Source organism: Equus caballus, chromosome X, assembly GCF_041296265.1.
Source record: "Equus caballus isolate H_3958 breed thoroughbred chromosome X, TB-T2T, whole genome shotgun sequence".
Taxonomy (NCBI): Eukaryota; Metazoa; Chordata; class Mammalia; order Perissodactyla; family Equidae; genus Equus; species Equus caballus.
In genome coordinates, this window is record NC_091715.1 from 140,840,462 (window position 1) to 140,867,500 (window position 27,039).

At 48.8% G+C, this 27,039-nt stretch overlaps 1 long non-coding RNA gene across 1 annotated transcript; it reads right to left on the bottom strand.

Moving 5' to 3' along the window:
• Window positions 1-13,563: 13,563 nt before the first annotated feature.
• On the bottom strand, window positions 13,564-25,627 carry LOC138921885 (uncharacterized). Its single transcript, XR_011434846.1, has 4 exons — window positions 25,099-25,627; window positions 21,905-21,960; window positions 21,341-21,521; window positions 13,564-19,130 (listed from the first exon to the last, which is right to left on the bottom strand). It is a non-coding gene; the product is annotated as an uncharacterized lncRNA (long non-coding RNA).
• Window positions 25,628-27,039: the final 1,412 nt, after the last annotated feature.

The following is a 27,039-nucleotide window of genomic DNA, read 5'->3' on the forward strand; positions in this document are numbered from 1 at the left end:
TGGCCTCCTCCTCCTCAGCCCCGGAGAGCCACGCATCCACCAGGCCCTGGGCCTCTCTTGGGTCCTGATGGTCTTTCTCATGCTTGCAGAGCTCACCCATCCGACCTAGACTCATCACGACATGTGTCCGGCAGCCAGTAGGAGAGCGGCCATGAGCTGACCCATGGGAACCCTGGAGAGTGGGGGAAAGAGGGAGTATGAGTGGCCTCAGCTGAGAAACCCACCCTTGGTGGCTCTCACAACGGTGACTTACCGGTCTCCTCTTAGGGGTGCTCTCGGCTTCACGGTGCTCTGTCATCCAGGGCGGCCCGTGCCCTAGGGATCTGAAGGAAGAAGTGACCTGGCTCCTAAGGGAGCACGCAGCGGAGGCCAAAGTTCCGGGGCTGATGTTGGGCTGGGGTGGGGTGGGCTTGGGCTCTGCAACGTCTCCTTGGTTCTGGTGTGGGGGCACCCTTGGATACACATTCTGGGTGTGTCCCTCGCCTTGACTCCTGGCACTGCCTGGGCCTCCTCTGCTCTGTGACCTGAGGACACGAGACTCAGACCAAGGCCTTCACCTCCAGGCTCCCAGATCCCCTGTAAGAGGAAACAGGGGGCACCTCAGGGTGCAGACTACAAGCACAGCCCTGGCCACGTAGGGCTGACAAGAGAGGTTACCTGAACTCTGTGAGGTCCTCACTCTTCTTGGGTGGATGGTCCCCTCCAAGCTCACTCAATGTCCTCATCGTTCTCCTGGCTGGGCCTGGGCCCCACCCCACTGCTGCCCTGAGGCAAACCTCTCAGAACAAGACCACACACCCCTGAGACCGACCAGAAGGAAGTGAGCGGGCCCACATCTGGCCACACCTGACGAGGGGCTAACTGGAGGCAGCAAGGGACAATAAGGGGTGACCAAACTCTGCGGGTTCCATCTGTCCTGGGATGGGTGGTCCACTCAGTCTTTACCTCGACACTGCAGGGCCTGGGTCAACTCCCTCTGTTGACCTGAGGCCACCCTCCTTAGGACAAGACACCGGAAGAGGAAGTGAGGGGGACTGAATCCACCCACCGATCCCGGGTGTCCCCATGGCAGACAGCAGGGTAGGGCTGGCCTGGGCTGCATGCGTCCTGGGATGTGGGGTCCCCTCAGTCCTCACCGTGACCCCGGCCAGGGCCTGTGATCCTGCCTCCGCTGACCTGAGTCCAGACCCTCAGACCAAGGCCCTTGCCCCCTTCCCCAGACCACCGACCTGGAAATGAGGAGGGGCTGCGCCAGACAGGCCCTGCCGGGGGTGCCAGGGCTGACAGCAGGGCCAGGCCAGATTTCCATGGGCCCCCTCTTTGTCCTGGCCATGGGGGTACACTCACTCCTCCCTCGGGGTCCTTGACTCCTGGAATGTGTGTCAGCTGAGCAGATGTGCTTCCTCAGATGACCCGATGTCGTCCTCGCAGACCAAGGTCCTCACCTCCCTGAGCCTCTGAGAGAAACCGAAGGAGGCGCCACATCCATGCCCACAAGCCCACACCCCTGCCAGCATCCAAAAAGGCTGGCAGCCGGGACCAGCCCCGTGCCCTGGGGTGGGGGTTCCCCAGACCTCCTGTAGGTTGTCTTTCCTCCTGCCGGGTCCTGCCCTTCCTCCTGCCCCCTGCCTGGAACAGCTGACATCTCCCCCTTAGACCAGGCCCTCTCCTCCTGAGGACCGCCCCCCCCCCCACCTTCCTGCCCAGGCTAGAAGTGAGCGTGCCATGTGGGACCACCGCTGACTGTTCCTTCCAGGGCTGAGAACAGGGGACAGCTGGACTCTGTGCCGTCCTTTCTTTGCTGAGGTGGGGGGTACCTTCAGTCCTCAGGAAGGGTCCTCACCCTGACACCCAGAAGATCCTGGGACTCCGCCCGCGGCTGACCTGTTGTGCCACTCAGACCAAGGCCTCACCTTCCTGAGATCCCCCATCCCCAACCATATGACGGAAGTCAGAGTAGGCCACATCCAGCCCTCCCTGCCCCGGGGCCTCCCAGGGATGAGAACAGGGGAAGCTGGCCTCTGTGAGGTCCCTTCTCTTCTGGGGTGGGGGGAACCTCCATGCCTTCCGTTCCTCCCAAAGGCTCCTTGTCTGTAGTCCTGGCAGATCCGGGACCCCTTCCTCTGCTGACCAGATGTGGCTCCCTCTGCTGACCCGCCGTCGCCCCACAGAACAAGGCCTCACCTGGCAGAGCCCGAGGCAGAGGTGAGTGGGCTGCACCACCTGCCGCCACCCCTGCCTGGGGTCTTCAGGGTGACAGGGGCAGGGCCGATTTCAGTGGGCCCCCCTCTGCCTGGGGTGGGAGTCCCCTCAGAGTCCTCAAGGTATTTCTAGTTACTCCTGGCCAGGCCTGGACCCTTCCCTTCTGCTAACCCGAAGTAGCATCCTGCAGGCCAAGGCCACCATGCCACTGAGACCCCGAGCAGGAAGTGGACGGGCCACCCCTCCTGACATCCTGCCTGGCCTCGCAGGACTGACCACAGGGGCAGATTTCTGCTGGGGTCGCCTATGTCTGGGCTGGGGGTCTGCTCAGTCCTCCCTCGGGGTCCGGGGACCCCACCCTCGGCTGACCTGAAGTCACAGTCCTCACCTCCCGAAGACTCCGGAGGCAGAAGGCTGGAAACGCCTCCTCAAGTGGCCCTCCCTGGGGCCTCCCAAGCCCGAGCGCAGGGCCACAGGCTCCCTCTCTGTCCTGGGGTCCAGGGTCCTCAGCCCTCCCTCGGCGTCTCCCCGGGACTCCAGCAGGCCCTGGGCGGCCCTCTCCGCCCCCTCAGGCGCTGCTCCTCTGACCCAGTCCCTAGTCTCTCTCTGTCCTGGATGTGGAAGGCGGGAAAGGCCACCTCTGGTGATGGCGCCCCGGGGGCCTCCCGGCGCTGACAGCAGGGGCGTGTCTCTGCGGGGTCCCCTTCGTCCTCCCTCAGGGTCCTCAGCTTGAGCCCTGGCAGGTTGCGGGACCCTCCCTCTGTGGACCCGAGGCCCTCACCGCCGTGAGACCCCTGGGGATGTCTGCCGAGGTCACCTCAGGCCACTAAACCCGGGTATGCCCACGGCTGAAGGCAGGGCCTTGGAGGGACTCCCCGGGATCATTGGCCACCCTCTGCTCCTTCCTCGACCCCCAGGAGGGCCTGGCCCCGCCTCTGCCCCTGAGTCTGTTCCCAGCCCCGCAGGCCCTCCCCAGCAGGCTCCTCTGAGGAGCGGGACGGGGGCTCAGCCTGTCCATCCCCTGTCTCCCAGGGTCCCTCAGGGCTGAAGGCAGGGACAGACCTGGACTCCCTGTGCCCGGAGTCCTCCCTTCTGGGACTTCTGGCCGGCCCTGGAGCCCTTCCGTCTGCCTCCCCAAATCCGGCTTCCCTCAGCGAGGCCCTCGGCGCATCCAAGACCCCTGAGGCGGAAGCCAGGAACCTCACATCCAGACACCGTGACCAGGGGTCTCCCGGGACTGACAGCAGGGGCGGAGGGGCGTCCAGGGGTCCCTCGGCCCGACCTCTGCACCGTCCTTTCTTTGCTGAGGTGGGAGGTACACTCAGTCCTCAGGAAGGGTCCTCACCCTGACACCCGGCAGATCCTGGGACCCCTTCCTCTGCTGACCAGATGTGGCTCCCAACATGGCTGCCGCTGCCCATGCCCCCACCCAAACACAAGTACCGGGCTCACCGCAGTCTTCAGTCTCCCCTAGAGATTGTTTGGTTGTTTAGATATTGTTTTTCACATTGTGTGTTGTTTTTGAAGACTTTATTTAGAGCCTCTTAGGTGCCCAGAAAAATAAGAGGAAGGTACAGAGATTTCCCACTTAGCCCCTGCCCCCACGCTTGCATCGCCTCCCCCGTTATCAACATCCCCCACCAGACTGGGACAGTTCTTATAATCATGAACCTACACTGACACATTCTGTGCCCAATGCCCATCGTGTACATTACGGTTCTCTCTTGGTGTTCTACATTCTATGGGTTTTCACAAACGTAAAATGACATATGTCCATCGTTAGGGTGTCATCCAGAGGAGTTTCACTGCCCTAAAAATCCCCTGTGTTCTGCCTGTTGCGCCCTCCCCTCACAACCCCTGGCAACCACTGCTCTTTAGATTGGCTCCATCGTTTGCCTTTTCCAGAATGTTCGTATAGTTGAACTCGTACAGTAGGCAGCCTTTTCAGATTGGCTTTCTTCATTGGTACTACGTCCTTAAGGTTCTTCTATGTCTTTTCATGGCTTGATAGCTCATTTCTTTTTTGCACTGATTCATATTCCATTCTCTGAATGTACCTCAGATTATTTACCCACTCACCTACTGAAGGGCATTTGGTTGCTTCCAAGTTTTAGCAATTATTAGCAAAGCTGCCCTAAGCATCCGTGTGTATGTTTTTGTGTGGACGTACGTTTTCACCTCTTTTGGGTAAATACCCATACAATTGCCGGATCATGTAGTAAGAACATGTATGTTTGGTTTCATAAGAAACTGCCACACCGTCTTCCAAAGTGGCTGTACCACTTTGCACTCCCATCAGCAATGAGTGAGAGTTCCTGCTGCTCCAGCTCCTCCACATCCTCCACATCCAGCATTTGGTGCTGTCAGTGTACCAGATTCTGGCCATTCTAATAAGGGAATGGTTATTATGTGCGTGTGTGTATTTACTTTCATTCTCCATTCTAGGGCTTCCCAGGGCTGATTTTGGGAGTGGAAGACAGAAGTCCCAATTTGCTTGTCGTTTCGGCCCCTACAGTTTTGAAGCAGAATTGACATCTTTGCACTATTCTGTTCTCATTCGAGGAACATAGCATACCGCTCCCTCTGGGAGGACTTCTCTTACCTGAATCGATCAGTAAACTTGTATCATTGTGTTCATAAAGGTCTTGTGTATTTCCGTTCGGCTTCTTCTTAGTTAAATTTCGGATTTTGTCGCTGTCACGAATGGAGTATTTTCTATTATTGCACGTTCTAAATAGTTTTTGCTGTGTTGTGGCAAGGCTCTTGGTTTTCCTATGGTCGTGATCTGCCGTCCACTCTTTCTCTGATGTCTGGTTTTCATTTGAATATTTGATGTGCCCATTCCTCTCAATTTTCTAGAAAGTTGATGATCATGTCACAAGCAATAATAGCTCTTTCTTTTCAGTGCTCAAACCTGACACTCCTTTGGACACCCATGGCTCTGGCTTTGTGTTCCAGTGCAGCTTCAGAAAGGCGAGTGATACCATGTATCTATGTCTTGTCTCTGACAAGAGTGCTTCCAGCATTGCACACTTCAGCTTGTTTGCTGTTGCTTTCAGGAAAGGGAAATCCCCTTCTCATCTTATACTGCTAAGAGTTTTTTTCTATAAACTCGTGCTGAATTTCCTTCAAAGGATTTTTCTGTACCCGTTGATGGCATCAAAGATTTTCTCTCCCCCCCCCCCACTAATTTGTTAATGTAGGGAATTAGAATTGAGAGTGTTCTCTTCTGTTAAGTCACGTTTTCCTTCCTTGGACACAGCCCGTTTGTCCATTTTATTCTCTACTGTGTTGAATATGCTATTCATTTATTTAGGATAGCTGCTGCGATGTGAGTGATTTGGGCCTAAGTTTTCTTTGCACAGTGGAGGCCTCCTCTGGGATTTAAATCGAGGAGAGCTAGCTTGGGAAAATGAGTTGAGCAATTGCCCCTTTTTTTGATGGTTTGAAAGAGCTGACCTAAACAACGACCAGCGCTCCCTGACCGTTTGGTAGAACTGGCCTCCACGACTGCCCTGTCCTGGAACATTCGAGGGCGGCTGGAGCTTGGGATACAGGTTCAGTTTGTATGTACAGTTAAGGTGTTCTCTGTCTTCAGGGTCACATTTTTTCCTAGAAAAATGGTACATTTTATTTAGGATTTCAAATTCAATGGCATAATATTTGCAGATATAAACTTTCTGTTAAAGTCTCAAACATGGAAACAGTAGGAAATACTAAAATAAACCCATCTACCTGAGACCCAGGGCCAAGAGTCTTCGATACACGGCCAGTCCTGCTCCAGCCACACCCCTGCCTCCTCCATACATCAGCCGCTGGGATGCGGTCGAGCACATCCAAGCCGTCGTACCTCTTCATCTCTGAGTACCTCCGTATGCATTTCTGAAAGATAAGTACTCCTTTATAAAACATAAAGCCGACATGATTATTATTTAATAAGTCACTAATATAGTGGACTGTCCACTTATTTTTCACACTTTGCTGGAAGTTTTTAAATGCTGCTTTTAAAATGCAGGTTTTTCGAATCGGTGTCAAAGTTTGTTCTATACGTTTTGATTGTTCGCGTCCCTTGTCGTTGTAAATCTCCACTTTGTCCCACACCCCTCTTATTCAGCAATGTTTTTGTTGAATAGAAAAACACACCTTGTGTTCTGTCCAGTTTCCCCTTGTCGGATTTTACTGAATGAAACGTTTCTCTCCTTGCGGTATCCATCTGTCTTTCCATGGTGTCCATTTCTTTCTCATCAGAACCTCTTCACATTTTAAACAGGGGTATTTTACATTCTTGTCTGGTAATTCCAACATTGTTGTCATGTTTGAGACTCTTAATCCCCAAAACATATTTGAGTCATATTTGACTCTGGTCCTGATGCTTGCCTTGTGTGTCCAGATTGTGTGTTTTCTTGCCATTTGGTGTGCTTTGTAATGTTCTGTTTGGAGCCGGATGTGTTGTGTGGGGTCATAGGAACAGAGATAATTACGTCACAGGTGTGAAGTTTTATGTTAATCTGCCTGGAAGTTGGGTTTTATTTCTTGTCCCTTTAAGTGCCAGAGGCTTCGAATTTCTCCAGTTTCTTTGTTTTTGTCTTCTCCCTTGTATTAATTCTGACAAATGTACAGTAATAACATAAGATGATGATAATAGGGGAAACTACATGTGAGGGATATGAGAATTCTCTGTACTATCTTTGCAATAATTTTGTAAATCTAGGCCTTTTAAAACAAAAAAAGTTAATAAAAGTGACTCATTGGACCCCATTGGAAGTAACAAGGGCAACCACTCTTCATTCTGAGAATTGGCCCCCCACGGGAAGGAATTAAGCTTTTATCCTGCTTTCCCTGTACTGACTGCATTTCTGGATAACGCAATGGCTGTAGTAAATGCGGGAGAGTTCCTCCTTGCTGGAGGGTTCCAGTTGAGGAAAGTGCAAGGTAGGATAGCGCGGAAATTCATAAAAGAGCCCTTAACTGAATTGGAGTCGGGAAGGCCTGTAGGGGGAGCTCCCACGCCTTATCAAACAGGAAGAGAGGTACCTTGCAGCTTCCACAGGAAGTAAACCTATTTTATTACTGGAGGAAGATTTCTCTCCCCACCCAGCAACAGCCCAGCCAGTGAGAAATGCCACAGCTCAGCCAATGAGAAGCTCTTGCCGCCCTGAACTGTTCCACATCCCCAGTGGACTTTCCTTTAGGATAGCCCCGCCTTACTGTCCCTTTTCCTATAAAAAAAGCAACTCTCCTCCTTTGTTTTCCACATTTGCCTGTGGTTCACCATAGTATGCAAATACTGAATTGCAACTCTTTTGGCTGTTCCTGAGTAAGCTCCTTTTGAGGGTAAAATAAAGGCGAATTTTCTTTTTAAATTGGCAATAGAAAAAAGAACATGACCATTTTCAAGTCCCAGGGACATAACTGATGTAGCCCAGGATAATTGATGGATGAAACCGTTTGGAGAACAGCTGATGAGACCCTTTGAAATGGAGGCACGAGCTGGCACCACCTGAGCCCGCTGCTCAGCACCACTCTGATCCAGAGTGGAAGAGCCAGGAGTTATATGCCTTCTGCTGGAATGCAGTAGGAGGTACATAGTACCTCATAGGAGTACTTTTCCCCTGAGAACGTTGAACTTGCTCCTTGCCTCCCCCTTGGGTGAACCTACAGTGACAGGAAATACAGCTCTCTGTTCAAGTGAGCATGCCCCTCAGTGAAGACACAGGGTCTGCTCTGTGACAGGGGCTCTAGGCATCAGCAGAGAGGTGTCTGCTTTGCCCTACACTGGGTCTGCTTGAGGCAAGCACACTTTCCTGCCGACCTCAGTGGTGCCACAGCGCAGGCCAACAGCCTTGCCCATTCCAGGACCATGGTGTCTTCTCTTGCCTCTGTCACAGGAGAAGGGTCTCTGGATGGCTAGACCTGCCTTCGTTCCCCACCCCTCAGGTCAAGTCAGAAACCTGCATCCCACAAGCCAGTTCATGGCACAGCGCAGCTGACCTTGCTCCGAGGGTGTCCCTGGCTCAGAGGATCAGTCTCTCCCCTTGAGCTGGCCCACCGGGCTCCCAGACTGGCCTCTCTAGACCTCTGCCTCCTCCTCTCTGCTGCAGGCCCTTGAGCTACCACATGCCATTGTTCTCACCTGGGCATTTGCTCCTGTCATGCTGCTAGTGCTCCTCCTGAGCTATCCTCAAGTCTCTCTCCCTCAACGTGGCCTTCTCCAAGTGTCCTTCTATGGATATACTATCCGAAATTGCAATCCGTCCTCCCACCCCATCCCCTACATTCCTTATTCAGGTCTGCCGATCCATTTGTTTCCATGGCATTTACCACTATCCAACCAACGTCACCTTTTACTTTGTTCCACGGGTCACTCCGCCTACACCCTCCCCCACACACTAGACTCTAAGCTCCACAGAGGCAGGGAATTTGTTCACTGCTGGATCCTTACAGCCTAGAGCAGGGCCTGGCACACAGTACATGCTCACTACTCATCTGAGGAATGAATGAAGAACTGCCTGCTCCGAGGTGCTGGTATTTGGAGCCTCTCTGCCCTAGACCCCCTTGGCATTTCCAACCCCCAACCACCCAAACAGGCAAAGTTTGAATGCTTCCCACCATCCTCTAATTGTTGGATGGTGGGCCAGGTAAGCAACCGAGCTTACTGAGGACTCTGGAGAGCCGTGGCCCCAGCCTTGGTCTCTGCTCCTGGCATCCTGGGGAAGTCAGCATGGCAAGACTCTGAACACCCGTGGCTGACTGCACGCTCTCTCCCGCCAGCAGGCAGCTGTGGCCTTTGCCCTATGCCCTGCCCCTCTCCCGGGTCGGCTTGGATCTGTAACTCACCACAGTCAAGGACTCACATGTCCCTGGGTTTGGGCTGGGCCCCAAAGGATTCTACAAAGAGCCAGTCCAAGCAGCACATGTCCATAGATTCCTGGGCAGGGTCTGGAGAGCATGCCCTTATTCACCAATGACCTTGATGATGCTTCCCCGGAGAAAGGAGGGGGAGTGGCCAAGAGTATTTGCAAGATTACTTTCAACCTGAAAATGCTCCGACCTCTAGCGTTCCTCCCCATTGCCAGAATACGGGTGCCCTCCCTGCCTCTGCACACACTGATCCTTGCATCTGGAAGTGTTGGAGATACCGTACCTGCGATGAGAAGAGCTCTTTCTCTTTGTGGTGTCCTTCACGATAATGTGTAAGCCCAGTCTTATTGTGAGAAAGCATTGAACACACGCAAACTGAGGGACACTCTGCCAAAACCAGAGCAGTACTCCTCAGAAGTGTCAAGGCCACTGACGTAGGCAGAACAATGGCCTCCCAGAGATGTCCACATCCTAATCCCCAGGCGCTGGAATATGTTAAGTTCCACATCACAGTGGGATTTAAAGCTGCCGCTGGAATTGAAAGGACTAATCAGCTGACCTTAAGATAGGGAGTTATTCAGGATTCTCCAGGTGGACCCAATGTTAATGCTATGGTCCAAATGCGGAAGAGGGAGGCCATGTGAGGGGGTTCCATTGCCCATTGCTGACTTTGAAGATGGAGGAAGGGTCCAGGAGCCAAGGATTGCGGTCAACCTCTGGATGCTGGAAATTCACAAAAATAGCTTTCCCCCTGGAGACATCTGAAAGGATCACAGCCCTGCTGATGGCGTGATTTTAGCCCAGTGAGCCTCTTTCTGGACTTCTGACTTCCAGAACTGTTACAGAACACATTTGTGTTGTACCACAAAGTGTGTGGTAATCTGTTACATCAGCAACAGGGAAGTAATACACTTTCGGTGGACCCGGAGATACTGAGAAACCATCACAGAGTGGAGGACCCCAAGGGGACGTGATGATGACTACATGCAACGTGGGACCCTGGGTCAGGAAATAAGACACCTCCCTGCCTCTTTGCTTCCAGGAGTCTTGGCCACTCTACAGTCCCTCTGGCTGTACCATCCCTCAGGACACCTTCGGCAGGTGCCCAGACAGGACACGTGCTGGAGACTCAGGCTGAGCTGGCAAGACAAGACCCCCATGAGGACAGCGTTTTCCTCTCTCCACCTCCCTGTCCCCAGGATCGAGTATTCTCTCCACCCTGGTCAGGAGGAAAAGAGTGACAGGGATGGGGAACTGGCACCTGACAGTCCAGGGATGGCGAGCAGGAAGCTGAGGGCACAAGAAGCTGCATGATGTTGTTTCTATAGAAGAAGCCTCAGGAGCCAGGGATTTCATTCCCACACCATGAGACCGGAGACACAGGCCACTCTGAATGCACACCCAGGGACTTAAGCCACGCACATTTGCCCTTTTGATGTGAGATGCCAGATTCTGAGCCTTTAAGGCCCTGGCCAGGGGTGGGGATGTTCAAAAGAGGAGCTGCCCCACAGCAAGCTGACTCCAGAAATGCCTGGGATGCTATGCACACCCTTGACAGCCCTGAGCTGCACTCATCAATCTCCTGAGAGCCATAATGTCCGGCAAGGCTCAGGCCAGTGGTCCAAATGGTCCTGCTGGGAAAGGGGGTGTCCTCCTCCTGGAGGCCAGCCCGGAAGCCCCATCATCCCTGCTGTCCGCTCTGCCCACTCTCTCCCCAGCCTGGCCTCCTGGGTCTGCCCAGCGTGGGGCTTTGCCCTGCCTGTCTCCCCGCTGACAACCACTCAGTCCCCGGTGCCGCTGTTCTTGTGCATGTATCTGCATTTGGAGGTCCCCAGAGAAGAATCCTCTCTCAGCACAGCTGAAGTTCAGGGAGAGCTGGCAGGACGTGATGTAGCCTTTTGCTGAGTCTCCTGGTCGCTAATAATAAGTAATAATCACTGCCATGTGGGTGTGAGCCAAATCACTGTGGCTAGGGGTTATTTTCAAATAATTACCCATGTAATCCCAAGGGTTTGATTAAGATGATGGCCTGCTCAGGGTGACTATGAGGTTTTGCTTTCTGAGGCTGAGCCAGACAGGGGGAAGGAGTGTCATCTCTGCCACCCACAAAACCAGCCAGGACCTTGGGGTCCCCAAACAGGCAGTTTGAGCGGACGAGAAGCTCTAGCAGATGGCAGGGGTGATCACCAGGATGCTCCCCAGGCCCCAGGCTCCCCCAGACTCAAAGGTGGGTTTGGAAAGGAGCCGGGCAGGAGAGGGCTTTGGGGTCCCAGGAGGCAGGCTGTGAAGAGGGTCAGCTCCCAGGAGTCGGGGAAGGCGGAGGACCCGCCAGATCCCATCTGAAATGCCCTGGGCTGGCCAGGGGAGGGACGTGGCAGCAGATGTGGCCAGAGGTGTGCTGGAGCCCTGCACCACATCATGAAATGGGCGCTCTTGGGACAAGTCCCAGGACCAGACCCCTGTGGGGCACTCCGGGATGGAAGCAGAACACCGCGTGCCCGTTCCTGGAGCAAACTGACTGGCGTGGGACAGCGCTCGCCCAGGGCGGCTCTGGAAGACAGGGCTGCAGCAGCCTGGATGCCCCAAGCGGCCTCTCCACCTTTCTCAGAGGCATTTTCAGGATCCGACATCCTCAGCAGCAGCCTTTTGTGCCAACACACATTACCCAGAGCCTGAGCCTGCATTCATGTTGGAGGCCAAATGTCGTGATCCGATAAGATTATTTGACTTTTGAGTACAGTGTTGTTTAACCAGCATATCAAGATCTCCTGCTGGGCACTAAGGCCCATGGTGGGCACCAGGGGTTCGGAGCACGGCATTCAACCCCTGCTCTGATAACCCAGGTGTTTTGATCGCAGAGTGCAGTGCTTGTATAGCCTCGATAGGAAATTCTTTCTGTGTGGTTCTGGAAGAGCCAAGGTATGTGTACCACAAAAATTTAGAAGTAAAAATAGGTGTGTTTCCAAGTAAGAATAGTTAGCCAGACTTAGGTTCGTGGGAGGCAGTTGGGGCTCTACAGCCTGGATTTGAATCCTGGCTCTGCCACTTCCTAGCTGTGTGACCTGGGCTAAGCTTCTGACCTCTCTGTGCCTCAGTTCCCTTATCTGTCAAAAATGGATAGCAATGGTACCCACCTCATGGGGCAGTAACGAGGACTAAACCAGTTGCTATCTGTAAGGCACACACAGCAGAGCCTGGCACGCAGTAAGTGTCTCATGAGTGTTTATGAAATCAACAGCTTCTGACCTCACCACTCACTGGTGAGTGACCTCAGGATTAAGTCAGTCAGCTCATGGAAGGTTTCAAACAGGGTGAAACTTGTACTCCACAGGGCTGTGATGAACTTGAAGTGCTGAGCCCTCTGCCCGGCACAGTAAACAACCAGGACAGGGTGTTAGGCTTATCCTCATCCTTGAGGCTGGCCCTGAAGCCATTAGATCTTCTGACACTCCAGAGGGCGCTATTGCACCTGTCAAATGTTCTTACTGTCTTGGCAACCACCCAGTGACGAGTTCTGGTGAAATCCCTTAACATCCTGAATAGCTCCTGCCATCGTCACACAGTGCTGTTCATCGTGTGTGGGTCACAGGCGTTTTCTCCCTGGAGCCTACTGTCACCCAGGTGTTTTGACTGCAGAGTGCACTGCTTGCCCATGACTACACTGCTTACTGGGGCACGCACATATTACTGTCATCACAATAATAAAGGCAACCTCTCACTAGTACTTTTCAGTGTGTGCACTCGGTCACAGAGATGATCTCACTTGCCAAAACAGGCAACAATAGGCTCCAGATTCTGGCTTTTGATTGAGCCCGGGCCAAACACCCAGGGTGCCCTATTCCGGGAGTTTCTTGCAGCACACACAGATGGCCCCCCTACCCACGACTTAAGCCTCCAATAGCGCAGTCATGGTCGACCTTGGGTTTCATTCTGCCATTCACTTCTGCTGCCATTTCAGAGCACAGCGGTCACGGCAATAATTGGAAATCAGACATCGACTGGGGAGGCCCTGCAGAGATAAGGCTAATCAAAGCAAGGGGGTCAGGCCTTTGTATCCTCCCCTCATTGATCCCTCGACTAGTCTTTCGAAGGGAGCTGAGCCCAAGGAGGCAGTTGCCTTCAACAGAAGGCGATTCTGCAGAAGACCTTGGCTGTGAGGCATCATTCCCCCACCCTCAGCAGCTGGTCCCAGAGGAGGTCTGGGTGGTACCACACCATCCACGATAATGCACCCCGTGCATTAAATCTGCTACCTACATACAGAAAGTTCACCTCATTTGAGAACAGCTCCTTGAGGATTCTGGTTGGTCTCTCTCTAAAGAGGCTCACATGAGAAAGGATAGTGGACCCTCTGTTGCGTCAGGCTTCTACTCCACAACTCGTGATCCCTCTCTCCTGTCTACTCTCCATTCTGGAGTCCCTTTAGTCTCAGCCAGCCCCTCTGCTGTTTTCAGTGGCTCGCCTGGTGAAGGAATGCGGACTTCTGCCCCTGAGGGTTCTAATGCCCTCGTCAGGCTGTGGCACTTGCACTTGTCCGTTCACCAGAGAAATTGGGCAGCAATACCAAGACACAGTCAAGTGAATCACCTGAGTACTAAACGTATCCTTCTCTGTTCCCATTCCGCCCAATCCTTATGATCAGGGTCCATTACCCCTGCCAGCATGGTGACTGCTCTCTGTGCCTGCTGGTCCCGTAGCATGAGGAGCCCAAAGTGCCCAGGAGGGAAGCCTGGCTTGGAGTTCAATGGGACTCTTACTGTGTCTCCTGGTGGAAGCATTCTCACTTTGGGAACCAACATGTGCAGCCAGCACTGTTCCATCCGGTAACCACAGGCACATGTGGCTATTGAGTACTGAAATGTGATTAGTGTGACCAAGGGCCTGAACTTTTAATTTAAAATAAATTTAAATAATTTAAGCCTAAATGTAACTAGCGGTGTGTGGCTAGTGGCTCCCGCATTGGACAGCACAGGTGTAGACCTACAGAACCTAAACTCGCGGGACAGGAAGCACAAATGCCCATGTAGGTCACAGGGATTGAGAGGAAGTGGGGTCACTGTAGCCCTTGTTCGTGGATCATGTATTTTATCTATTGGTGGCAGATAACGATAACAGAATTAGAGTGTATATAGTACCCTGGAGGATGACACCCCATCCTCACAGGCTAACATCTCCAAATTTGCACCTTGTTTGTATTCTGAAGCGGCCGGCCATTCCGTTGCTTGAGAAGACCTGCAGCTTCTGGATGGTGCGAGTCGAGAGAGCAATTTTGGGTCTCATGGTCATGTGCCGTCTGAGCACCTCGTTTGTTCTAAGTGGGTCTCTTGGTCCCAGGTGATCATGTGAAATATCCCGTGTCAGTCAACCCAACATTCTGCAAGCCCTCCGTTAGGGGTGCCAGACAAGATACTGCACGTAGGAAAGTCAGAGCCATACCCGGAATGTGTACCAATTCCAGGACAGGTGAAGCTCACCCCTCTCGAGGATGGAAGTGACCTGATGTAATCAGGTAGCCATAAGCGGCTCCTTGGTCTCCTCCAGGGAGGGTGCCATACTGGGGAATTCAGCATTGGTCTCTGTTGCTGGCACGATAAACATTTGGCATCAGTGGTAGCTAGTCTGCCCTGGTGGGTAGGAGTGTATGCTGTTGAATTCAGACATAGCATCCATTCTTGCCACCGTGGCTCCTCCACACATGAGACCATTGTGCGGTACTGATGTGGCCAATGACAATGGCTGGCTGATGTCGATTAGTCAGGTCAGTCTGTCTTCTTGATTGGTTAGTGCCTCTCCTGTGGTGATGCTTTTGTGAGCATTAAGATGTGATGCAAACATCTTCCTATTTAGTGTCCCTTCCCATACGTCTGTCAATAATGCCTTTTCCTTAAACCTGCTTGTTGCATTCTTCTGATACTTCTCATTCTAGGTCCCTGACCAGCTGGCCAATCCATTTTCCATCGTCCATAAGTCCATGTATGTTCTTAGCCTGGGCCCCTTCCTTTATCCATCCAAAGTGGATCACTAGATGCATCGTCTGAAGTTCTGCCCACCGGGCGTATTTCCACCCACTATTGTCTTTCATGGTCATACGTGATGAAGGTAGTACTGCAACGGGAGTCCAGTTTCAGCTTGCACCCTAAATCCAGCCAAGTCATCCATTATCTAAGCTCAGCATTTCTACTCCTTCAGCAGCTGGTTGCAAGAGAACTCCCTGGCCCATTAATCTATAGGAATGATCTAAGGGAGAGATGCTGGGGCAACATTTGCAGATGATATTGGGGTTTAGGTCACCTGCTTGTGGTCTGTGGCTCTGCTTGTTTCTCATCGCAGGCACACCACTTCCATCTTTTGATGGATTCCTGTTGGAAGTGTGGGTCTAACAGAACCTGGCTCATGATGATCAGTGGCTGCAGGCTATGGTGATCTGTTCTAGCAAAGATAACAAATCTGGTAACGCAGTTGCAATTGAGTTTGCAGTAGTCCATGGTCATCCCCTAGGTTCCATCAGGTTTTAGTAGGGGCCAGACTGTTGAGGAGCTACGATGAGGACCACCATCGCTTCATCCTTTAGGTCGTAAGGTAGCCATTAATGTTTGCCATCTCCCCAGATGAGATATGGTTTCTTATTTAGTATCATGGTCAAGGTGCAGGGAGTGCGCTTGGCTTTCTCCACTCTGATGGCTCTTACACTGATGGCCACGGACTCAACTGGGGCTTGTGCCCGTTATCAAGCATGTATGTTTTAATTACACATTTGGAGATTGGAGGAATGAGCACTCTAGGTCAGACCTAGGCCAGAACTCCATGCGTACCTGGTCCACCTATGCTTCCACTCTAGCAGGGGGCACTGATGAAGCTTCAGGTACTGGGTATCAGTGTCAGTGCAGATCCTGTTTCCAGCAGTACTCGACAGCTTTGGCTATTTCCTCTTTCCCCACTCTTGAAGTACCGAGGTGAATGGACACAGGTCTCTTTGGAGGATAGACTTGGGGAACCATTACTATGTAAACTTGCCATGGTGTTGCAGGGTCTTTCCTCATAGGGACCCCACCTTTTCTTCAGTCATTGGATTCTGTGTCTGAGAATTGGCTCAGGTCTGGAAACTGGGGAAGAAATCGTGACTTTTTATTGGAACAGTTTGCCCTAGCCTCTTGCTCACTCATCCTTCATTTCTTTTGATTAAAGACATTAAGCAACATACTTGCCGACTGTCCAGATAGCCTGACCCTCAGAACACTGTGTTCTACTAACGATCTCTATACCTCTCTGCAGGTCAGACCCCCTGGATGCTACTTCAACTTTGCTGCATGTTGCAATAGTTATGATTACCTTGCTTTTGAAATTTAAGTGCCACCTCTTGACTTGAAGGGACAAGTGGCCAAAAACTTCCAGTTTTGGGGTTTTGGGGTACAGTTGCAAGAAACAGAGCCTTGTAGTCAACACCTGCACGACACCACCAATCCCAGGATGCACTGGCCACAGGTTCCTCTGTGGGCACTGCTCTCCTGTGGCTTCCCATGGTCTGGACCAGGGAGCAAGTGTAAAGTTCACTGGAGCACTATTGGTGAGCACACATGAGGCAGCTCTGGGAATTCTAAGAAATAACCAGGTCATGTTGTCAAGAGGCTAGAAACCCCATATCATGCAGGGGTGAAATTTAAATGGCAGCTGGTGAAATTTAAATGGTTACTGTAAATACACTTCTGAAGAAAAAAAGTGAAACTGATTTTGCTTGTAGACAACATGATCCTGTCTATGGAAAATCCTACGGAAACCACCCAAAAAACTACCAGAATTATTAAATGAGCTCATCAAGGTTGTAGGATACAGGGTCAATATTTTAAAAAATCAATTGCGTTTCTATATACTAGCAATAAATATTCCCAAAGTAAAATTAAGAAAACCATTCCATTTGCGATAGGATCGAAACGAATAAAATACTTAGGAAGAAGGCTAACAAAAGAAGGGCACGACTTATACGCTGAAAACTACAGAACGTTGCTGAGAGCAGTTAAAAAAACTAACAGTGAGAGATGCGCTGTGTGCATGAGTCAGGAGATGTAATGTTGCTAAGAGGCTACTTCTCTCCAATTCGGTCTACGGATTCTACACAAACCCTCTCAAAATCCCAGCCGACTTTTATGTAGAAATTGACAAGCTGATTCTAAAATTTGTATTAAAATGCAAAAGGCACAGAATAGCCACAAACTTTTTGGAAAAAAAAAAGTGGGAGGACATTCACTTCCTGATTTCCGAACCTAAAATAATGATATAGCAATCATGACAGCATAGTTTTGGTATAAGGACAGACATACAGATCGGTGTAACAGAATTTAGAGTCCATAAATAAGCTCATGTATTGGCAGATTTTTAAAAAGGTGTTACGATGCCAGTTCCATGGGAAAAGGATAGTCTTTTCAGCAAATGATGCTGGGAAGATTGCATATCCACCTACATAAATATGAATTTACACCATTATCTCAGACCATACACAAGAATTAAATCATAGGAGGAACTCTTCATGACCATGACAATGCTTTCTTAAATGCAGCACCAAAGGACAATCCACGAAAGAAAAAAAAATCAATAAATTGCACTTCATCAAAATTTAAAATGGTTTTCACGTATCCTTGCAATGGAATACTAGTTAGAGATAAAAGGGAAAGAGCTGCAGGTAAATGGTACAGCATGGATCAACCAAATGAGCCATGTGACACGATCCCTTTTACATGGAATTTCATCAGAGATGGAAAGTAGATTAGTGGTTGCCTGGTAGTGGGCTCCAAACACAGATTAACTGTAAGCGGCCACAAGTGATCTTATTAGGTGATGGAAATGTTCTAAAACTGGACTGTGATGATGGTTGCATGACGTAGTATATTTACTAACAATCGATGAATTGTACATTTTAAACGGGTGAGTTTCATGGTATGTAAATTATACCTTGATAAAGTTAAAAAAAAAGAAACCACAAAAACGAACAAAGACTGTGCTCCCATCCCCCTAGAATTTTTAACTTCTAAGCTTGTCCACACTGAAGCTCCAGTAATTCTTCAATTCCGACTTAAATGTTCTACCCCGTTACTGGCTCCAAAGGCGGCTTCTGTTCTGGTAAGCTGTAATTCTCTGCATCTGCCTCTCCGTCTCTCCAATTTGAGGGACAGCAGTTTGCCCTGTGACCTCAATTCTCTGACGAATCTGAGAAGAATTGTTGATTTCCAATTTGTTCAGCTTTTCTCTTTTTATGAGGACAGGGGTGATGACTTCCAAGCTCTTTACATGCTAGAGCAGAAACCAGAAGTCTCCAATGAAGGTTTTTTTGATTTCGAAAGGTGATATCAAGGCACCTTGTATACGAGCAAGCATGATCCAGTAGAGAGTGGAGATTAGATGATGCAGGAGAAAGGGGAGAATTTCAAGAGAAAAGTCCTTGAGAAAGACTGAACTTTAGGATCTGAAATAGGACTCTTGCAGGAAGCTTGTTCCCCTGCCAGAGGATTAGGGACAGAGAACATAGATATCTTGGTGGGATCATTGGTGGGAGGAAAAGAGAAGTGCCGTCGATAGCTTCCCTTTCCCTTATGAAATATGTGGCAAAGTCATCAGGCAGAGGTGGAGGGCAATGTGCGCTGGAGACTCAAGGAGAGAGAAAGGTTTGAAATACTCCCTCTCACCGTGAGGAAGTGAATTCACTAGAGCAGTGAGTAGGTTTTCTGGGGTTGCTGGGCTTTGTGTTCACATATTTGAAGCAGTCCTAAACTTGTCAGAGGTGTATTTTTTCCTTGAAATGGGGACTTTCATCTGCTCAGGTGCCATCGTGGAGAAAGTTGCTAATTAGGTTTACCAGTGTTGGGGGTGTTTGCAGAGGTGGATCACCTTGGCAAAGGTGTTTTTACAGCTGGATCGCCTCTACAGCTGTTGCAGTTGCCCAGAAGAAAGGCAGCAGTTGTAGTGGTGAAGAAGACAATGACCCAGATATTCTACACAGTGCTGAAGATGGGTGGTGGTGATAGGAGGGCAGCAGGGAGTATATTCTGATAACCGTGTCCTTTTCAGGAACCAGGGGCCTGTAGAAAGGAGGAGGAGGAACAGTGTGGAAGAGGCAATGAGAAGCAAGGGGCACACCCACCCCTACTCCAGGCCCTAGTGTGTGAGAGGGTGAGGTGGTGGGAGACAAAACAGCTGGCCCTTGACAGGGCTTTGGGCTGTCTTGGTTGAGGGTAGGCCAAGCCAAGGCAACAAAGGCACCACGGCATGTGAAATGGTGTAAACCCAATAGAAGTTCATTTTTCATTCCAGGAACAGTCAAAATTGGGTGTTCCTGCACGGGAGCCATGCTCCATTTAGTGATCTGTCCCAGGCTCTGTCTGTCTTGAGGCTCTGCCAGGAAGCCCTGGTGACTCATCATCTGCATCCAGGTGACAGAAGAGGAAAGCAAGAGTGAAGGAGGTATGGAAACTTCTTAACCCTTGGCCAGGACATGGCACACTTAACTTCCACTCAGTCTGATTGGCTGGGACTCAGCCGCATGGCCACACTCGACTGCAAGGCAAGATGGGAAATGGAGTCTACCTTCGTGCTCAGGGAGAAAAGGAGCCTTCACGTTTCAGGGAAGAGCTGGCAGTCTCTGCCAACAGGTGGAGCACGTACCCCAGGAAGCTGCCAGGTTCAGTAAAAGAGGAAACCTTGAGGGAAGAAGTGGAGGTTGGGAGGGTTTTCTGGCCACTGAATCGTGGTGTTTCCCTAATGGGGATTCTCTATTTCCCTCATTCCTTCTAGACTTCTACACGTATTAATGAAGAACAGGTTGGTGGTTGCCAGGGGTACAGAGGAGGAGGTGGCTGTGGGAAGGAAGTGGATGTGTCTATAAGAGGGCAACATGTGGGATCCTTGCAGTGATGGAAATGTGCTGTATCTTGACCGAATTGCCGTCAGCATCTCCATCATGATACTGTACTACGGTTTTGCAAGATGTTATCATTAGGGGAACCTGGCTAAAGGGTACACGGGATGTATTTGCATTATTTCTTACACCTGCGTGTGACTCTATGGTTAAGTCAAAAGTACAAGTTGGATTATACAATTCTCTGCAAATGATGCCCCCCATATTGCCTGCACCAGAGGTGAACCACTCCCACAGTGCCACCCTTGGTAGCCAACTACTCCATTCCAAGTTTTCTCAGCAAGAATGTGGCCAGAGAGTGACATCCACATCACGGCAGAGTGAACTTGCCCAGGACTCTCTCCCCTCCAACATACAACGAAAAGGGGCATCCATACTCCAACAGAGGACATACAAACAACACACAAACGTCAGAGAGACTCGAAGCCACAAGCTGGAAGGCGGAGAGTCTGGAGCCCCCCTCGGAGGAGCTGGAACGGGTTAAGAGAGAACTTTGCTCCCTCTGCTAAAGACTGTGATCGCGACTAGGGGTGGATCCGTGAGGGAAGGAACGGGGGAGAGGTCAGTCGTTCATGGGATCACCAAGCACTCCCTAGGGCCAGATATTTCAGGAGATTAGAAGAATTCAGGATGCAGTCCAGTTAACAGATATAACAAAAACCTCGAAGGCAATTAACATAACCAGAATCCAACATTCAGAAATGTGTATTATAGTTTTCATTGAAACATAATTTTTTCTCTCTAAAATCACCCTCAATTTTTATAAAAGATAGCTAAGTTAAGACTTATTGGTTTACAAAGTAAGTCTAGTATTAATAACTTGGCCCAATTATTTACATAAGTAGATCTAGAATAGAAATTGATTATATATGTCTTTTTTTGTTTTTGTTTTTGTTTTGTTTTGTTTTGTTTTTGAGGAAGATTAGCCCTCAGCTAACTACTGCCAGTCCTCCTCTTTTTGCTGAGGAAGCCTGGCTCTGAGCTAACATCCGTGCCCATCTTCCTCTACTTTATACGTGGGACACCTACCACAGCATGGCTGCCAAGCGGTGCCATGTCCGTACCCAGGATCCGAACCAGCGAACCCCGGGCCGCCGAGAAGCGGAATGTGCAAACTTAACCACTGCGCCACCGGGCTGGCCCCTATATATATGTCTTTTTTTAAAGCTGCTTTGCTGGAATTTTTTATAAGGAATCTCAGATTCAACTTTAAAGGCCTCTTTAGGCCAGGAAAGCCAGACCAAGGACTTGTCATCAGACTCTGCCTGCAATACCTACAGATTTGGGTGCATTCCTCTATTTGTGAGGTCCCCCAAAGTATCCTGGGGTTCATTGCACCTGGAAGAGGGAGCGACATTCTTTACTCAACCTTACCTGGTTACTGGGAACCACAGAAGCAAGTACCAGGTCAATGTTTCCAAGTGGAATTGTTCCAGAAAGTCAACCTTCATTCCTCAAGAGCTGTCTGGCCATATCTGAGCCTGTATGTTTTTCTCAAATATGACATCCCAGTCAAAGCCTTGGTGGTATTATAACCAATGTTTCCAATTGTGTCCTGTTATGAGAAGAACAGATTCTTATTGAACTGTATTGCCATGAAAATAAGAATACTTGCTTATCAAGAGCTTTTTAATTCTGGAGGGATAAGATAGGGAGAAGAAGATAAATGCTTCAATCTTGCTTGAAAATTGTGATGTTATAGTTTCTTAAGAGAAAAAGATTTCCTTAAATCTGAAAAAACAAAACATTAAAATTTAGTAATATTTTAAACAAAATTAATAAAAATTATAAATATTTTTATCAGTTCATTTAGTTTCATGTAACCAACTCTTGGTCTTCTGTTGGTGATTTTATGAGTCCATCATTTTTTCAGTTACATTTCTGTAATTTTTTTTACCCAGTTTAGTTTCACAACCTGAAAGGTTATCAGAAACTCACATTTTAGAGCAAGTGTCAGAGTCCTTTCCATGAATTTTTCTGAAGATGAAATACATCTGTAAAAACATCAGAGTAAAACAATTATTGTCTGGAAATAACAAAACATTCAAAAATGGCAAATGACAAAGATACTCAACCATATCTGTGACATATAACACTTTGAGATAATAACCAGAATTACAACTGATAACCAAGACAGATCAGAATTTTAGGAATTTTATATAATTTTTAAACTTTTATATCAATAACATTTATCCACATCATACCATCTAAGAAAATTTATTATTACTTATTTGAAATGTTTCTCATGTATTCTAACATACCAAATAAGCCTAATTAGTTTAGTATTTCCCTCCTTAAAGGAAGAGAGTAAAGCTCTCTGAGAAGTCCCAGGGGCCCTCTGAAAATCCCCAGAGAAACTCTCCCTCCTCCTCCAGGTCAAAAGAAAGCCTTTATTCTGGATTTGAATATTTTTAGGCAGAGAGCTTGTCAAAAATTACTCAAAAATAAAGAAAAATCTTTTATAACCTATCAAGAACAGACCAAAAGTTTGAGAAGATTATCCTTTTAAGAGAGAGAATGCCAAATTTTAATTTTGCACCAGCTTACCCTTGATGTTGAAACTCATCTATTTAATTTAATTTATTTATATCTCAGCCAACTTGACCATGCATAAAACTCTTCAGAATTTTACTTCCACAAACCTTCTGTCACTTACTTCTTACACTCAGAATTTTCTCCATGCCTTCCCTTTTTTTCTTTTCTAGTACTTTAGGACAAATTTATCTTTCTTAACAAAACAAACAAAAATATCTCCATTCTTTATACCTTTTTTTACTTGAAACATACGTTTTACTTTCCTTGTATACAGGCTTTTTAGAAATATGTGCTTTCTCATAGAAAATTTTGCAGCATACATAAAACATGTTTATCAATAAACCTAATCACCTTTCAGTTTCTCTGGGATAAGAAACCAAAGGCAGACAAATCTATGCTTAGTAATCAATTTCTAATATTTTACCTTATGTGAAAATGACCTAGATACTCAATAGAATTCTATCATTTAATTTAGCAAAATTTTAAAGTTTTAAGTTGTTCAAAAAGATTCTGGAAGCTGTTTTTCAAGTATATATACTGCAAAACATAACTATCGGATCCCAAAACTCTTATTTATTTTAATTATGTATTTTTAACAATTATGTTCAGATTACCAATGAAATCTTTATGAGCCATTAGACAAAATCAGCTATTATTCTAAGTTGTTACTTTTTGCTGATAAATTTTGTAACAGAGATAACGTTTGTATCACATCCAATGTTGATAACTCTCAAAACATGTTTATTTCAACTAAACCAACAAACTTAAACAAGTTCTTATTTACCAAAGATCATTTTATATCATCTTAACCTGAAACACCTTTGGACTAGTTTTTTATTACATTTAGAATTTATATATATGTTTACTTTAAGCTAATTAAACAGAGCTTTTAATTTTGGCTATACCATCCAGAGGTAAAATGTCACACATATATAGCATACATATAGACATATATACACAGAGTTTCCATAGTTATTGTTTTTAAAATTACAGCCATGAATCAGGCATAGTAGTACAAAGCTCCCTAGTTATGAATCCAAATTTTGTTTTAAGCCTTTTTTATTCATATTTGTGGAGAAGACACTTAAGATGCTAGATTTTTGGTGAGGGCATTCTTATGGCCATTTTTTTTTTCCCCAGGAGGGCCTGTAGTCTGAGTGTATTTTCCAGTGGCACCTGTAGGTGGAGCTGCTTCTTTGTTGGTAAGAAAGTTATCTGAGCATTCAGTTTACAAAGCAAATCTTGCCCAAGGAAGGGAATGGGACAATCTAGTATATACAAAAAGCTGTTTCAGCTTTTGTTTCTCCAAGTTGCATTCCAGCGGTTGCAGCATGGGTCTCGGTTGCATTTCACCAGTGACTCCAATGGTAACCAAGGAATTACTTAATGATGTCACCTTGCAGTTTAACACTGAATAAGTGGCACCAGGATCCACTAGAGTGTCAGCCTATTGTGTCCCCACTGTCATTGGCACCTGGGGCTCATGGAGGGCTATTGGAATGGGAGCCGCCAGCATGGCAAGGAACCCTGGGCCCCATCAATTGTCATCTTCCCCCTCTGAGTCTTGGACTTGAGAGGTCATGAGCTTCTTTGGAGGATCGCACTTTTTCTCTTTGATGCCTTTTTCCAACTTAGGGCACTTGTTTTTCCAGTGCCCCTCTTATTTGCAATAGGCACATTGATTTTTCTCTAATTTTTGGTGTAATTCCTCCCTGGCTTTGGATCCCCTTTTCTGTTTCTCCCATCTGGGGGAGCTGTGTAAAGCACCTTGACTGGCTTGGCTCATGCTCCTCTTGAACGTTATCGACTTTCAAAGCAATTTCCAGCAATTGACCAGAACTCATGGCTATGGCCCCTTTGACCTTATTGAGCTTCCTTCTAATGTCTGGGGCACTTGCGATTGGCGGCTGTGTCACATTGAGATTAGTATTAAAAGGATTCAACACACTTAGGGCAGCCATGTCCTCATTAAGTTTTTCTTCTGGTGTCTGAGCATCTTTGACTGCTGGAGGCTTCGCTTTCTTTGGACCATCAGCTTGGTCCCTGGCCAGTCACCTTCCTGATTACGCAACTGCGTAAGAGCCTGCACGTATGGAATCTTATCCCATTTTCCAGACCTCTCACAAAACTACTCCAACTGCAAGATAGTGTTATAATTTAAAGTTCCATTCAATGGCCATCTTTCCTCACTTTCCAAGACACACATCGGCCAGGTGGTGTTACAATAAAATACCATATTTTTTTGTCATTGGCTTATAACTACAGGTTGACCAGTCAGCCAAAATCTTCCCCAAGGGTCTCTTAGGTGGAATAGATGTGGTGCCTATCATGTTAACAATTTTAAAAGGGCAGACAAACAGACAAACAACCACCAGAGACCAAACAAGTGCACTTTCCCAAAAACCCTCAGCCACCAAATAGAAGCCAGAACACAGAAACCAAAACCAAACCAAACCAAAACCCAAACCAAGATGCTTCCAGTCCCAGCTTAGTCCCTGTCCTACACTTGGCGGCACCCAACAAATGAAGACCTGCCCCGCAGATCTTCCCAAATGAGCAAGGACAAGGGACCTCAGTGTGCACACCTAGGGACTTACCAAAATCTGGCCTGGGCATCCTGACTTCTCTTTTTGCTGCTTTCTTTTTCCCCAAGGTACCAGTTTCCCTGGTAACCAAGATCCAAAGCACTGCCAAGGGGAGGGAGCAGGAGGGAAGGACCCCGAAGCAAAACTGGCTTCTGCAGCTGCTGGAGCAGTCTCTCTGGCTGTCCAAGGCATTCCGCTGAGTCTGGCCAAGGGAGCAGACCTGGATTGGACCTGGGGTGGAGTCCAGCCAAGTAAACACTGGTCCTCAGCTATCTCTCCTCTCTGAGCTTTTCTCCAACCCTCCACTTCCCCACTTGGGGCAGGCATGGAGATTGACTTGGGAGCGTCCAATCAAACTGAGGGGGTCTCAGCAGAGACCACCCAAGAGTCCCATGTGGGTCACCAAGTTGTTATCGAAAATTTGGTCTCTGGACCTGGTGCCAATCCAAATAATGAGAACAGAGTCTTGGTTGAAAAAGAAAAACAGCTTTACTTTCTTTACCAGGTAAAGGGAACTCACAGCTGGCTAGTGCCTCAGGAACTGCTGGCTCTCCCTTAAGAAATAGCTACAGGGTTTTTAAAGGTATGCTGCTTGTAGGGAGGGTGGAGCCTGTGACCTTGCTGGTCAGAACTTTCCCATCAGCCTTAATCACCTTGCAGGGAGGGGGAGCCTGTGAGATAAGGGAATCCGCAGATGGCTGCCCTTGGTTGTCTGCTTCCATGGTGGATGGTGGATTCTAGAGCCAGGAACCCGAGGAGATGGGGCCTGGGAAGCTTTAGTTTTGGGATATTCTCTGGACATCAGTTTCCCTGTAATAAACTTCAAAGACCCAGTGTTAGCCAAAATTTTAGTGTGAGCCCAGTGTGAGGCCACGTGGGCTTTAACAATTTGCAGCTTCTATTTGGTCCTAAAGCTCAGCTAGTCAAGGATTAAAGAAACAGATATTTACACATGAGTGTGACTAAATCAGCAGGGAAAGGGGATGAGTGCTTTTGGTTTTAACCCCATATACACCGGGTTTAATGTAGAGGAAGTGATATCAGGGCTGGTATTAATTAAAAGCCTATAACACTTTGACCAGTCCCCAGTCTCTCTCAGACCTGGATGCCCAAGGCAGGAAAGGCCACCTCTGGTGATGGCACCCTGGGGCCTCCCAGCGCTGAAAGCAGGGGCGTGTTTCTGTGCGGTCCCCTTGTGTCCTCCCTCGGGGTCCTCAGCTTGAGCCCTGGCAGGTCCCAGGATCTTCCCTCTGTGGACCCGAGGCCCTCACTCCCCTGAGACCCCCGGGGAAGTCTCTGGAGGTCACTTCGGGCCACTAAGCCGGGGGACGCCAAGGGCTGATGACAGGAGCCGGGAGGGACTCTCTGGGGTCCTCGACCACCCTCGGCGGGGCAGCCCTCCGGCCTCCCTCGGGAGGGTCCTCGTCTACCCTGGCCGAGAAGGGCTGCCGTCCCGGGGAGGGGCTGGATGGGGGCTGCGGCGCCCAGGGCCGAGGGGGTCACAGGAGAAGCCCCCTTCCCGTGGGGTCTCGGCACTAGCCAGCCGGACTCTGCGAACCATTTCTTTTCGGGATCGCGTTTGTGCTGACGAGGCTGAGCAGCTGTCGGGGCTTCAGGATGCTCCTCCGGGTTTATGGTGACCTCCTATTGCGTGCTCAGTGCAGGGATTTTCACTCATTTATCCTCCTTCCTAGTAAGAAATACATTGTACATCTCTGCCCACTGCGGGAGTCTGTATCTACATCTAGAACACATTTGTAGCTGATATGTGCTGCTAGACACGTGTGTGGACATGCCACGGGAGAATGCACCTAGGCACGTGTATATGCACATATGTTCCTATTATGTCTTTATAGCTATATGTAGACTAGATATGTGTGTATGCTTATTTGATGAAAGAAAAGCTTCTCTTCATGTGTTTTGCTCTGACACTCCCTATTCTGTTTCGTCTAT